Raw genomic sequence first — 16,135 nt, 5'->3', positions numbered from 1 at the left:
GTAAGAATAGTGTTAGGAGAATAAGATAAATGTATCCATAATAATGGACCTTCTTGCCAAAATACTCCTGTAGGAATATTTTTTGTTGATAGTACAATAAATAATAAAGGCAAACTTATATCAATTCTATCCAAATGCATATTTTCCATATATGTTTCAATGATTTTTAATGCCTTTCTTGCTTCAGGCGTCAACATTCGGGGTGAATTTGGATCTGATGGACCTTTTAGGATATCAAATAAAGGTCCCAATTCTCCTGTTGGAATACCTAGATAAGGCCTTATCCAATTTATGTCTCCTAATAACTTTTGAAAGTCATTAAGTGATTTGAGTTGATCTACTTGTATTTGAATTTTTGGTGGACGGACCATGGTTGAGGATAATAGAACTCCCAAATAATTAATTGGAAAATTTAATTGTACTTTATCTATTGCTATCTCTAGATTATAATTTTTTAATAAGTTTGTAAGTGTGGCATAACATTCTAGCAATGTGTTTTTAGCTTTGTGTGCTAATAATATGTCATCCATATAGTGAAATATTTGTAGCTCAGGATTTTGATTTCTAAGTGGCTGGATTACTTTGTTAACATAAATTTGACACATAGTTGGGCTGTTAGCCATCCCTTGAGGGAGTACTTTCCATTCATATCTTTGATCAGGACCTTCATGATTTAGTGCAGGGATAGTAAATGCAAAACGTGGACTATCCTCAGGATGAATTGGAATTGAAAAAAAACAATCTTTAATATCTATAACTAAAACATACCAAGTTTTTGGCAAAGCAGACAACTGAGGAATCCCCGATTGAGCAGGTCCCATAATGACCATTTCATTATTAATGGCTCTTAAATCTTGCAATAATCTCCATTTACCAGATTTCTTTTTGATGACAAAAATGGGAGTATTATGGGGAGATACAGAAGGTTGTATATGTCCTTCCACTAATTGTTGTTTGACCAGATCATGGGCTACTTGTATCTTTTCTTTAGTCAAGGGCCACTGAGGAACCCATACTGGTCTTTCTGATTTCCAGGTAATTTTTATTGTCTCAGTGGCCCTTTGTGAAAATCCAACCCATGTCTGTCTGTTCCTTGATTTATTTGTATTGGTGCTGCTATACCTTGTTCTTGTTTTTCTAATCTTTTTCCTTTCCTAAAACCTTGTCTAGCCATAATAGTGGGTGCATTTTGATTGATATTATTTGTTAATGTCAAACCTAATTGATCTAAGACATCTCGTCCCCATAAATTTACAGGAAGATGATCTAATACATATTGCTGTATAGTTCCTTCACATCCTTCAGGATCCTTCCAATCTAATACCATTGCACTTTTATCGGGATTATTCACCACTCCTAGGCCTCGAAGCGTTTGAGTGGCTTGTTGTAATGGCCAATGTTTTGGCCATTCTTGACGAGAGATAATGCTAAGGTCTGCACCTGTATCCAGTAGCCCATTAAATTCATGTCCTTGAATATTTAGTTTTAGCATGGGGCGAGAATCTAAATTTAAAGAAAGCATAGCCCAATCTACACCTGTGGAGCCTAATCCCTTGGAACCTCTTTCTACAGCATGACTGGAAAATTTATCATGTAGGCTTGGTATTATTAGTAACTGTGCTATTCTATCTCCTGGTGAAATTACTGATATACCCTTTGGAGAACTGGCTATAATTTTTATTTCACCTTCATAATCGGGATCAATTACCCCAGGACTTATCAAAAGTCCTTTTAGAGTAGAAGAGCTGCGTCCCAATAATAAGCCTACTGTTCCTTTGGGAAGAGGTCCTTTCACCCCTGTGGGAATGATTTGAACTCCCATCTCTGGAGTTAGTACTGATTTGGCGGAGGCGCAGATGTCCAACCCTGCGCTCCCTCTGGTTTGTCTGATGAGGGATCTGATGTCCTGGGCACTACCCTGATGGGGTTGCTGGGTTTGCTGGTTTCCTCCAGTGCTCCGTATATTTGTGGTTTGGGGCCCCGGAGCATTGGGGCCCCCTGTCCATTTTTTGGCAACGGAGCCTGATGCCTTTGTCCACGATATTGTGGATAAGCACCTTGTCCTTGTTCGTTTTTTGATAATGGAGTACCCTCTATGGTGGTTTGAGAACGGCATTCATTAGCCCAATATAATGGAGTACCCTCTATGGTGGTTTGAGAACGGCATTCATTAGCCCAATGTCTCCCTCTACGGCATCGTGGGCAAATACCCGGTATTCTACTCCTTTGATACCTAGTTTTGTTAAACCCTCCTCCTATGGGGCAATTCCTTTTAAAATGTCCTGTTTGTTCACAATTGTAGCATGTTCTTGGCCTGGAATCTAAAGCCTGTTTTACTGCAGCTGCCACAATTTGCCCTTGTTCATTAATGTCTCTGGCATCTAAAGCCTGTTTTACTGCAGCTGCCATGACTTGCTCTTGTTCATTAATGTCTCTACATAATTTAATATATGTGTTTAAATCTTCCTGTTTCCATGGTCTAATGATATCTCTGCACCAACGATTTGCTTGGTCATAAGCCAGTTGTTTTATTAATGGCATTGCTTGTTCTGTATTCCCAAAAACTCTGGTAGCTGTTTGAATAAGCCTATCTACAAATTCAGCGTAAGGTTCATTAGCTCCTTGTATTATCTTAGATAATTGACCTTGTAAACCTCCATGTCCTTGTAAAGTCTTCCATGCCTTAAGTGCATCTACAGCAATTTGTAAGTATACACCAGGATCATATGCAAGTTGTTGCTGCCGATCCTCATAAGGTCCCTTTCCTAACAACATATCTAGATTTCTCTGAGGATAACCAGCTGCTGCATTTCGCCTAGCCATCTCCTTGCAAAATTCCTCATTGGCAACCTTCCATAACAGGTATTGTCCTCCAGTTAGCACAGCTTTACAAATATTAGCCCAATCTGCTGGTGTCATGTTTAAGTTGGTAATGGATTCGACCAAGCTTACAGTGAAGGGTGCTTGAGGACCATAGGTTGTTACAGCCTCTTTTAGCTCCTTCACTGATTTGAAATTTAAACCCTGGTAAATTCGCTGCCCTCCTACCTCAAATACAGGGCACACTTGAGATCCTGTCTCAGGATCCCAACTATCAACTGCGGGGGTTGGGAGTCTCCTAGCATATGGAGGTGGTGCTGTTGATTGGACACTTATGCCCTCTGGTGATAGAATGCTGTTAGTAGCAGTCTCCTGTAGAGGTGGTGCTGTTGGTTGGAGACTTTCGCTCTCTGATAGAAAGGTGTTATTAGCAGTTTCCTGTTGTAACTTTTCCCCTGATGGCTTTTTCTGCTCTAAACTTCCTTCCTCTGTCTCACTAGCTCGAAAGACCTTCTCTTGTACTTGAATCTTTTCCTCTTTCTGACTAACTTGAGAGACCTTCTCTTTTACTTGAATCAATGTGTCTTCTCCTTCCTCTACCTTTGTCTGAACTGAAGGCTTTGGACTAAGCAAACCAGATACGTTCGCCCACAATGTCAATGTGCCAACTGGCAGAGTCCCTGGGTTGTTCTTTTCTATTCTTTTAAAATCTTCACCATGATGGTTCCATTGTGATATATCTAACAACTCCTCCTTAAAATTAAAAAGCCATGGGCTATATTTTTGTATTGTATCAACGTATTCCCTGACTGCTCTTGATTTTACTGGGATGCCTCCTTCGTCTAACAATTTACTTAACACTCTTTCGGTTTGTTTTTTACTAATTGCTGATCCCGTATTTCTACTATAATACAACCCAGCAAGATAACACCAAACCAAACCGAGACAGAATGAAATAAAGTTGGAACAACACAAAATCATTATAGCCTTTCTATCCTCCTGACATGTCCATCCGTCCTTTCTCCCTATCTGTTCCTCACACGCAAATAGTTTTTCCTCAGTTGTGAGCGGTTTTTCTTCCGTCTCACTCATCTCCAGGGACTGAAATGTCCATCCGACCTTTCTCCCTATCTGTTCCTCAGATGTGAGCGGTTTTTCTTGCGTCTCACTCATCTCCAGGGACAAGCAACTTAAAACAAAAATGAAGCAAAACAAAAGAGGAAACTTAGAATGGCTACCCATCCTCTCGCCCTGCCCTCAGGGGCGAGCAGTTTACTTACCCTCAGTCGCTCCCCGTGCGAGCCACCAAATGCCGCAGTCTGGCTGGGCACAATTCAGGAGCCACTTGTCAAAAGAAACTAACTTTATTTTTAGAACTACAAACGCCAAGCAAAACAGCTCCAAAGGAAAAAACCCTCAGAGCCCAACTGCCACCACCGGCTTCCACAAGCCTCTCACCACACAAACCAAACCACCTCCCACAATCCTCCTGCTCTTGAGGCCGATTGGCTGGGTCGTGTGGGCGGAGCCAAAGAAGTCCCCCAATGAGCAGTTCCGTAGTCTGAAGGGCAGGGAAACAGCCCAATGAACATCACTGCAGAGGAGCCAATCAGCTAGATGTTGCTGGGGCCACTGTGAGCCAATCATCAGCTGGCAGTCTGAAGGGCAGGGAAACAGCCCAATGAACATCACCGCAGAGGAGCCAATCAGCTAGATGTTGCTGGGGCCACTGTGAGCCAATCATCAGCCAGCAGCTGGAAGTTTGCTGGCAGCTGGAAGTTTGCTGGGGCCCCTTTGGCTGTGGCTCTCAACACTTAGGGTATATGACTCTAGGTATATGCAATTAAATTACTATATATTATTAGTTTGTTTGTGATGCTGGGGATTGAACCTCATGCATGCTAGGCAAGCACTTTACCACCGTGTTATACCCCCAACCAAACTATTATGTTTTAAAGATGTTTAGAATGATACTTCTCTTGTTTTAGGCCTTCAATGGTTGAACCCAAGGATACTCTACCACTGAGCTACCTCCCCAGTCCTTTTTATGTTTCATTTTGAAACAAGGTCTCACTAAGATGCCCCAACTAACCTCAAATTTCTGATCCTACTACTTCTTTCTCCCAAAGAGTTGGGATTACAGTACACACCTCTGTGCCTGGCTTAGACTTCTTTTAAGCTTGTTGGTATTTTAATTTTACATTTAATTAAAAAAATTCTTTTTTAGTTTTAGTTGGGCACTATACCTTTATTTTTATGTGGTGATAAGGATCAAACCCAGCACCTCACATGTGCTAGGCAAGCACTCTACCACTGAGCCACAACCCCAGCCCCAAATTTTACATGTAATTTCATATAATTATTAAAACATCTACAGAGTTCTGAAATCAAATACATCAATAAAATGTATTAGAAAAAAAATTCCATCTCTCTTTGACCCCACCATTCTCTCTCTTCCTGTAGAAAACCTAGTTTTTGTTTTGTTTGGGTATAAGGGATTGAACTCAGGGGCTCTTGACCACTGAGTCACATTCCCAGCCCTGTTTTGTATTGTATATAGAGACAGGGTCTCACTGAGTTGCTTAGTGCCTCATTTTTGCTGAGGCTAGCTTTGAACTCCCAATCCTCCTGATTTAGCCTCCCAAGCTGCTGGGATTATAGGCATGTGCCACCATGCCCAGCTAGAAAACCTAGTTTTTTAATTTGATCATTTGGCTTTTCATTTTATTGTTAACTTAAAATCATGTCACTAACTAATTTAAATAAAGTAAATACATTTGTTTAATAATAATAGTGATTTTGTTAAGCTTTGCATTTTCCTAAAACTTTACACTTATCCTTGACCCACAATTGCATTGTATAAGGAAATTTCAGAGGCAAATGTAGCATTAAGTCCCTTTATAGACCTATTCTCAAATAGTTGAGATTCTAGAAGACACACATGCTCTTCTCTTAAAAATCATAATGACTTAGGAAATTTGTATTTTTTTTCTTGCCTCCAAGTTATAACTGGGTCAAATGATGAATGAGTCTTCAGAAAAATGAAGGAAGTACCGTAAGTTCACTAATGCTTCTTTACAATTGTTATTTTGCTCAGGTACCTCTATCCTTCTTGGTTCCACTCCAGTAGCTAAGTTAAATTAATAAGAATTTGTAATTCACTCCCCCCAAAGCAACAGACACACTTTGAAAGTGGTTGCCAGGTTTTCTTAGGACACAACAAAATGCAAAGCCCGTTGCTTGACTCTAGAAGCCAGGAATCAAGCAGATATTTAAAGAACCATCCCAATATTCTTCAAGAATTTTGGTTATTGAAAACAGCCCCACTTTACATAGAATTTATATTTTATAAAAAGTTTCCTCAAATGTAAGGCTTTGAACAATGGATTGGAAATAAATTAAAATGCTGCCTTTTCTTGGTCTTCAGGTTAATTGCAGAAAAGCTGTCTTCTGATACTAGAATCATATCCTGGTTCAACAAAGAACTTCACCATTTCTAAACAGGGTAAGAAAATAAAGTAATGCACAGCAGGTCCCTCCATCACAGAATGTTCCTGCTGTGAACATCACAGAATGTTCCAGGGGAAAACAAGCTAAACATGCTGTCAGAAAGACTTACGTACTCTTTCCATGCAGTAACATCTGTTTTTTCTCTGAGGCTTTTAACTAGGCTCTCCAGAGAAAGTCCTCTGAAACATAGCTTGTTGAAAGAGTTTCACAAAGGATCTATTTTTTAAAAAATTAAATCAACTAAATGATTTATCTCATACTTTATTTCTAAAACCTCACAAAAAGGAAAGAAATTAATAATAGGCAAAATGATTTTAATTTTCCCCCTTATCTTAACACTTTGGAAATTTGAGAGTACAAAGATCTGTCATTGTATAACTTAGGGTCAGTGGATGCTAAGGTGTTGTTTGATATTTTTAAAGGAGTCTTTTGCAAATGTACAATTGAATTTATAAAGCAAAATCATAGAATTCTGTAAGCATTTTTTTCTATCTGCTAGAAACATAAGTAGCTAATACTAATAATATTACTATTCTATGAAATACCTTTTGAGTTTAATATAAGCCTTGTACTAGGCCAAGACCAAGAGCCAGCAAACTATGATTTGCAGGCTAAATCCAGTCCACTATCTAAATTTAGAATCTAAATATATATATATATATATATATATATATATATATATATATATATATATATATATGCCTGGGTTGGGTGCAGTGGCATACACCTGTAATCCCAGCAGCTCGGGAGGCTGAGGCAGGAGGATCGTGAGTTCAAAGCCAGCCTCAGCATCTCAGCATGGTGAGGCACTAAGCAACTCAGTGAGACTCTGTCTCTGAATAAAATATTAAAAAGGCTGGGAATATGTCTCAGTGGTCAAGTGCCCCTGAGTTCAATCCCTGGTACACACACACACACACACACACACACACACACACACATATCCTCTTACATTTTCAGTTTCATCATACTCAGCTTTGGCCACAATTTAAAAAACTTAACTTTCTGGCTAGCTAATTTTAATATGTAGGAGAATATATGCATGGAATCTAGAGTTTCAGATCCTGCCAAAGAATGGGTTTTTACATTTTGAAATGATTGGGGAAAAAATAAAAATAAGAAAACTATTTCATGGCATATGAAAATTACATGTGAAATTCAAATTTCAATGTCCATGAAGTTTAATTGGAACTTTACTATCCAAATTTCAATGTCCTTAAAGTTTAATTGAAACTTTACTATCCCCCATTTGCTTACATATTATCTATGTTGGCTTTTGTGCTACATTAGCAGAGCTGAATTATTGCAACAGACATACCGCTTATAAAGCCAAAGGTGTTTTACTATCTGGGACTTGGCAGTAAAAATTTTCCAACCCCTATATTAGGCAGTAAAGGTGTGAAATATGTACTGGTGGGTAACAACAGACAATATCCCTTACCTCATGGAACTTTCCAAGATGCTATCTTGTTTAAATCTTATAACAAGTTATCTCCATGAGGCAACCAAGGTGCAAGAAGGTTAAGAATTTTGTCAAAATCCACACAATGTGCCATACAACTGTGCCATATTGATGAAAAGTATTACTCAGCACATTTGCACAGAGTAATATTTTTCATCAGTACGGCACATTTGTTTCAATTAATGAACCAATATTGATAAATTATTATAAAACAAAGTTGTACTTTATTTCTATTTTCTTATTTTTCCTTTAATATGTATTTTCTATTCCAGAATCCCATCCAAAATACCACATTATATATATTGCCATATCTCCTTAGGCTCCTCTGCTTGTAACAGTTTTTCAGAGTTTCCTTGTCTTTGATGACCTTGACAGTTTTGAGGAGTACAGGCCAGGGTGTTTTTTTTTTTTTCTTTTTTGTACCAGGGATTGAACTCAGGGGCACTTAATCACTGAATCACATCCCCACCCCTATTTTGTATTTTATTTAGAGATAGGGTCTCAGTGTGTTGCTTAGCGCCTCGCTTTTTGCTGAGGTTGGCTTTGAACTTGCAATCCTCCTGTCTCAGCCTCCCGAGCTGCTAGGATTACAGGTGTGTGCTACCATGCCTGGCCAGGTAAGGTATTTTTTAGAATATCCTTCAGTTTGAATTTGCATGATGGCAAGACTAGGGTGACAGTATTAGGAAGGAAGAAAACATTGCCATCATTCATATCAAAGGTACAAGTTATCAGCATAATTTTAACTGTTAATATCAACTTTTATAATCCAACTGATGTAGTATTTTCTTGTTTCTCCACTGTACAGTGATTTTCTCTCCTTGCCTTTTTCATACTACATAGTTTGAAAGGAGATTAAAATGTGCAGCCCTTACTAATAGGTGAGAAGCTGTACCCCCTTTCTTTTTGTATTCTTCACATATTCTTCTCTTTTCTCCCAATAATTCATTCATTCAAATCATTTATTTTTGCCAACATAAATTAATGGACATTTATTTTGTGCTTTGTGCTTGTTATGGTTTGGTTATTAGATATCCCCCAAAAGTTCCTATGTTAATACAAAAGTGAAATGATGAGATTATGAGAGCTGTAACCTAATCAGTGATGGATTAGCAATTTGAATGAATTATTGGGCAGTAACTCTAAACAGGTGGGGCATGGTAGGTCACTAGGGATGTGTCTCAGGATTATTCTTTCTCTCTCTCTCCCCACTTACCCTCTCTCTGCTTTTTGGCTGCCATGAGCTGAATAGTTTTCTTCCACCATGTGTTTCCACCATGATGTTCTGCCTTATGTTAGGCCTACTGTAGTGGAGTTAGCTGACCTAGGAGTGAACCTCTGAAACCATGAGCCCCAAATAAACGTTTACTCCTGTAAGTTTTTTTTGTGTGAGATATTTTGGTCACGTTAAAGGAAAGCTGAATAACAATGTTATAATCCAATAACACTTTATTCTGTTGCTCAATTTTTCCTGCCTTGGCCAGTCCGATCTTTCAGTTGATTGTTGTGCCCCCTTGAAATAGTCCCATAAATGTGCTTTTTATTTGTTTTCTTTTGAGAAATTCCTGAGTTTCTGGCAGTGCAAGAAGCTGTAGTCACATCTTGCGTATTTCCTGCCCCAGTCCTATAATCAACCATTTCTCCAAGGAACTCTGATCCTTTCGGTTATAGAATGGTACTAGAAACCAAGATCTGGACAGTGGGCTTTTTGTTGCTACCAGGATGTTTTTTTCTTTTGGGCCCTCTAGGCTGACAGAACAAATATATGTGTATATATTAACTTATGTGTGGTGAGACAAAAATGTCCCTCTAAGATATATACCTCAAATCCCTGGGAACCTATGAATGTTTCATTACTTGGGAAAAATGGTCTTTGCAGTTTTGATTAAGTTAAGTCCCTTGAGTCAAGGAGATAATCCTGTATTTTCCAGGTACATGCTACATGCCATAACAAAAGTCCTTTTAAGAGAGACAAAAGGGGGATGGGGCTGTACCTCAGTAGTGCTGTGGTGGAGCAGTAGCCTAGCATGTGTGAGGCAGTAGGTTCAATCCTTAGCACCACAAAACAAAATAAAGGCATACTGTCCATCTACAACCAGAAAAAAAAATTAAAGAGAGAGAGAGAGAGACAAAGGGAGAGACACAGAGAACAAGAGGAGGCAATAGGACCATAAGGTCAGAGATTAGAATGATACAGCCACAAAGCCAAGGAATGCCTAGAGCCACCAGGGGCAGGGAAAGGCAAGACATGGATTACCCCATAGAGCTTTCAAAGGGAGTGAAGCCCTGTTGACATCTTGAATTGAGATAGTTGGCCTCTGGAAATGTGACAGAGAAACTTTCTGTTGTTTTCAGCACTTGGAGGGATGAATTGTTATAGAAGTCATACATAGTAAACTAATACAGATTTTGGTGGTAGGAAGTGGATACTGCTGTGACAAATACCCCAAAATATGGAAATGTTTTTGGAATGCTATATTGGTACAGTGGCAGAAAACTTGAATGAATTGTGTCATATATTTGTTTGGAAAGCAGAACTTACAAACTTAGATATTTAACCAAAGAGATTTCTGAGCAAAATTTTAAATGCACAGCCTAGTTTCTTCTTGCTGATTACAGTGAAATGCAAGAGAAAATAGTTAAAGAAACTGATTTACACTGGATAATTTAATAATCAGTGTATTCAAATTATTTGAAAAAGAAAAATCCAGAAAAGAAGATTCATTGGAAAAGCAAATTCTGAATAGAAGACCAACAGTATGATTAGACATCCTTTTGCTGAAGAGATTAGGCATGTGACTCTGGATCCACCTAATCATCTCATTAGGATTCAGGGATATAGATAGAGTTTCTCCAGAAAAGGTCTCAGGAGATCTCAGCAAAGGTCATCACACTTTGTAAGTACATATATCCTCATAACATACATAGGACACCAACAGAGTTTTTGTTTTGTTTTTGGCACTGGGTATTGAACTCAGGAGCACTTGACCACTGAGCCACTTCCCCAGCCCTATTTTATATTTTATTTAGAGACAGTGTCTCACTGAGTTGCTTAGTGCCTTGCTTTTGCTGAGGCTAGCTTTGAACTCACAACTCTCCTGCCTCAGCCTTCCAAGCTGCTGCGATGAGAGGCATGCACTACCGTGCCCAGCCTAACAGAGCTTTTGAGAATGTCTCATCAGCAGAACACTGCCATATTGCTGTGAAAAGGACAGAGGTGGGACAGACAAAACAAAACAAAACACAACCGTATCAGACTCCCAAAATTTTACAGGCAGAAAACAGGCTAATAAAATTATGCTGTGGCAAAAATGTGCTACCGTATAGAAAAAAAGGAAGAATAATTCTTGGGCTCAGAAGAGTGAGCCATGGGCACAGTAGGGTCAAGTCCCAATTCACATAAAATTATTTCCTAGCCATATAGGAATCAAGCCATCCCACATATCCTTATATAAGGACAAAAAAGAGAGAACTCCAAAGAGAAGGAGACAATGTGGCCACAAAGACAGATATTGGAATCAGGCACCCACAAGCCAAGAAATGCCTGGGGCCACCAGAAACTGAGAAAGGCAAGGTTTCTTCCCTAGAGATTCCAGAATGAGTATAGACCTGCCTTGATATTAGAGTTCTGGCCTCCAGAATTGTGAGAGAACGAATTTTTATGCTTTGAGCAACCCAGGTGTGATAATTTGTGATAGCTGCTACAGAAAACAAAAACACCTGCATGAAAACATGCACATGAAAATATTTCTATATGTATTATATTAAATCAAACATGAGTTCTTACTCTCTACAATTCTAACCCAATACCATATTGGATCACTCTGCTCTTCTACCCTTAATGATCTATAAATTCCCACCTCAAGAGTGAGAAACTTGTCTCACACACCTGTCATTCATTTACTTAATTGTTCAATTCCTGTGTACATGTATAGCAAGATCAGAATTCCCATATCAGCAGAGGAAAATGTCTTATCAGCTAGTACACACTACTGTGTGAAATTCCCTTTGTCCTTAGTCTTACAGACTTCATTCATTCTCAAAGTTATTTAGGTCAGCAACTTTCCCCCTGCTCCCTTTAATAAGCTCATTTCATACATTTGAAATATAATTAAATTACCTTGTCACAGTCTACATTTTTTCCTGGCACACCATCACTTCCCAAATAATTTTTAATTTTGTATACATCATTATTCATTATGCTATAAGGTTATGTAGATTTTGACAAATGCATGATATCACATATGAACACTTATTGTATCACAAGAATAATTTCCCCGCTCTAAAAATCCACTTGCTTCACCTAGTCATTCTGCCTTCCCTGCACCATAATCCCCGGCAACACTGACAGCAGTAAAAGTACTGCTGTCTCTCTAGTTTTGCCTTTTTCAAATATCACATAGTTGAAATTGTACAGTATGTAGCCTTTCATACTGGCTTGTTCCACTTGGCAATATACATTTGAGGTTTCTCCATATCTTTTTGTGGCTCAATAGCTCATTTCATCACTGAATAATATTTCATTATATATAGGTAGTTGCTTTGTGCACTCATAGATCTTCATCTCAAATGGGTGAATACCTAGTTGTGTGATTTTTGGATTGTGTGGATGTTTAGTTTGAGGACATTTTTTATGGATATTCTAGAAAAAAATACTATTTCACCATAAGCTTACTCTTTTTTGTAAGAAAACCCAGGCACTATGTTTTAGCATTTAATTACTTTCTGGTCTTTTTATTCCCTGTGACATTTTATTACCCATTTGTACCAGGTTTTTGTTGTTGTTGTTGTTGTTGTCGTCGTCGTCATTTTTTGGTTTTTGGTGGCACTGGGAAATCAAAGCCAGGGCCTCAAATGTGGTAGGCAAGCATTCTACCACTGAGCTATATCCCCAGTCCATATTACCCATTTGAAAAAACAATTTGAAATTAAAAAGAGTGGAATCTGATAATTTAAATTTAAAGTTTTATTATTTTCATATATGTAGAGTTAAGAAATCAATGGCCAACTTTGCACTGACTAGTAAAGTTCTTATTGATTAATAGAGGAATTGCTTTTTACTAACATATAAGAATCATCAAATGTAATGTAATATATGGTCCTGGATTATAAAACTGTATGAAACAATTTGTTTATTAATATATGCCTAATATTCTTTTGTCATTTTATGAAGATTATAAATTTGTTCCTTCTCCCTCCCACCCCACTGATGGTGTGTACTATGTGCCTGCAGTTTGTTCCCATCATTTACCTATGTATAACCAATATTATATATCACCTCCTAATCTTCTTGAAGATTGGAGACTGAATGCAGGGTCTGTAATCTTTCAATTCCAGTTCTTAGTCCAGTGTCTGAGATATATTGACTACTAGCTAAATGTTCATGGAGGAAATAGGTGGATGGAAGATCTTGGAACTAGATGGAGGATCTTGAAGCTAGAAAGAATTTTAGCCCAGTTAGAGCATTGTTACGGGTTGGATCTGAGATGTCCCCACAAAGCTCCTGAATTAATGCAGGAGGTGAAATGATTAGATTGTGAGAGCTATAATTATCCAGTAGACTAATCTATTTGATGAATTAATAATTTGAATGGATTACTAGGTGGTAACTGTAGGCAGGTGGGGTATGACTGGAAGTGGGTCACAAGGGGTGTGCCTTAAGATTATATATTCTGTCCTTGGCTCCTAACACACTTTCTCTGTTCCAGGATTACAGGTGCTAATAACTTCCATCCACCACACCCTTTAACCATAAAATCTACTTCACATCAGGCCCAGGGCAATGATTAGCTGACCTTGGACTGAACCTCTGAAACTCTGAGCCCCAAATAAACGATTTTGTTATTATTAAGTTGTCTTAGTCACAGTGATGAAAACTTAACTGGCACAGGCTTATTTCAGAAAAAGTAACCATAATCCCAGACCTTGTCTGTACTATCACAGTGGAGTCTGAGTTAATAAAGAAATCGTTGAAGAATTTATAACTCCACACTTAGCAACTTTTTCCATTTTACTTCCAGTTGTTATTTATTGTCTACGATGAATCCAGAAGTGTGCAGTCAAACATAGCCCATCTGATTTATCCCTAAATCACAGGAAGACTGGAATTTCACCTGTGATAATTAACTATCGCTTCAGATGCCTGGGCTACTGGGCTTCCAAAAAGACCAAATAAGACAGAAAGTTTCTGGGGAAATGGAAAAACTTGAAAAATGAGAGAAATGTGAGATTAGTTAAAATAGAAATAGGAGATCCTTAAAGGTCTTATAGTTGAAGCAAGAGACACTTACAGTAGAGGAAGGACGTTGTGGCCAGAGATCAGAGGAAGAGAGCTTTCATCTCTGCTGACCTTGGCAATGCACAGCTTGCATTGTTGTGCTGTCCCTGATTCCAGCAAACTTGAGAAGCTCTGGAGCTCACATTCCAATCTGAAGAGGGCTGGAAAGACAAATACTGTTTTTTAGGGCTTTCCAAAATTTCATGCACATACAAATCACCCGGCAATCTTGTTAAATCGCTAATTCTAATTCAGGAAATTTTGACAAAAATCTTGATTCTCATTCAGGAGATCTGAGATGAGGGCCAAGAATCTGAATGTCTGAATTTTTTTTTTTTTTTTGCATTACTGGATATTGAACCCAGGTCTTTGCAATTACTGGATAAGCTTTCTACAACTAAGCTATATCCTCAGCTCCACCCTCTTATTAAAAGTTTTTATTTTTGAGCAATAGTCACTAAATTGGCCTAGGCTGGCTTCAAACATGCACTCTTTCTGTCTCAACCTCCTGAATTAGGTGGATGGCACTTGACTAAGAATCAACATTTCTAACAAGTTCCCAGGTACTGCCAAAGGTGCTGGTTGGTCCATGGACCACAATTTGAAAAGCAAGGCTTTGATACAATTTCAACTGAACCTCATAGAAATCTTCATATTTGACTGAGTTTGTTGGAAGTGTTTAGATTAAATTTTCTGATATCAGGCAGAAATAGAGACTTGAGACAGAGATTAAGTTCATTTTTAGAAAATCAAAACAGATATATTTTTATACTGATTTAATGATTTGAGAAAAACAGACTTGCTCTATTATTATACTTCAATGTCCAGTTCAAACATGCCCTCCTCTTGAAGCCATTCCAGATACTTTGCTGGTGAGAATTTATTCTTGATCATATCTCATGTTATTTTAAAAACTCATTTTAGCAGATGTTTGTTGCAGTCTATGCATCACAGATATTTACTATAAAGGGAATGATGTGGTTTACCTCTTTTTCCCCAATCACAGTGATTCAGAAAGTAAATGATATTTTGCTCCTGGAATTAAAAATCTTGGTTTTAAAATAGAGTAGCTATAAAATGAGAACAGTATCTCAAAAGTTAAGTGCATCATAAAAGCAAGCAGCTAATTAAAAAACATTTGGAAAGACAAAATGAAAAAAGTATTGGCTGGGAACCTCTCTGAGCAACAGAAGGAAATGTTCTCATGGTTAGGGGGGAAAAGAAGGTTGAGCTGAAACAAGTCCAGAGCTCTTTAAATAATTAAATACCTAACCTTTAAAGCAGGTAAAAGAATTGATCTGCAGTAAATCCAAAATTATGTTGCAAAGACTGTAAAACTAATAGTTATTATGCAATATTTGGGGGCAGAGGTACTAGGGATATAACCATGGGTGCTCTACTTCTGAGCTATACTTCCAGCCCTTTATTATTTCTATTTTGAAACAGGGCTTCACTAAGTTGTTGAGGCTAGCCTCCAACATGAGATCCTCTTGCCTCTGCCTCCCTAGTTGCTGGGATTACAAGAGTGTTCCCGAGTCTAGCTCTCATGTAATATCTTTTAAAATGTTATCCAAATTAACTTACACTGTAAGGAAAGCTGTCAAAACTCAGTTATCTTTTGGTAGTGGTATTTTTAAAAATTATATACAGAAGAATTATTTTCATGCCTGAAAATCAAGTTCTAACATAAAAGACCAAAACTGACTTTTATCTAAATTATTCTTGAAAACTCCTTAAGGCACTCACAAAATGTAATATGTATACATATACATGTTAAATAACTCTAATCCAAAAATCTAAAACACAAAATGCTCAAAATCTGAAACTTTTTAAGTATCAACATAAGTTAAAATTCTATACCTGGGGCTGGGGGTATGTAGCTCAGTGGTAGAGTGTTCATCTAGCACATGTGAAGCACTGGGTTCAATTCTTAGCACCTCATAAAAATAAATAAATAAAACAAAAAGGTGTTGTATCCTTCTACAACCAAAAAAAGAAATTAAATTCTACACCTGACCTCATATGATGAATCACAGTCAAAATGCAATCAGTTTAGAAATATTGAT

This window comes from Urocitellus parryii, chromosome 4 (assembly GCF_045843805.1).
Source record: "Urocitellus parryii isolate mUroPar1 chromosome 4, mUroPar1.hap1, whole genome shotgun sequence".
NCBI lineage: Eukaryota > Metazoa > Chordata > Mammalia > Rodentia > Sciuridae > Urocitellus > Urocitellus parryii.
This window is presented reverse-complemented; position numbering follows the sequence as displayed.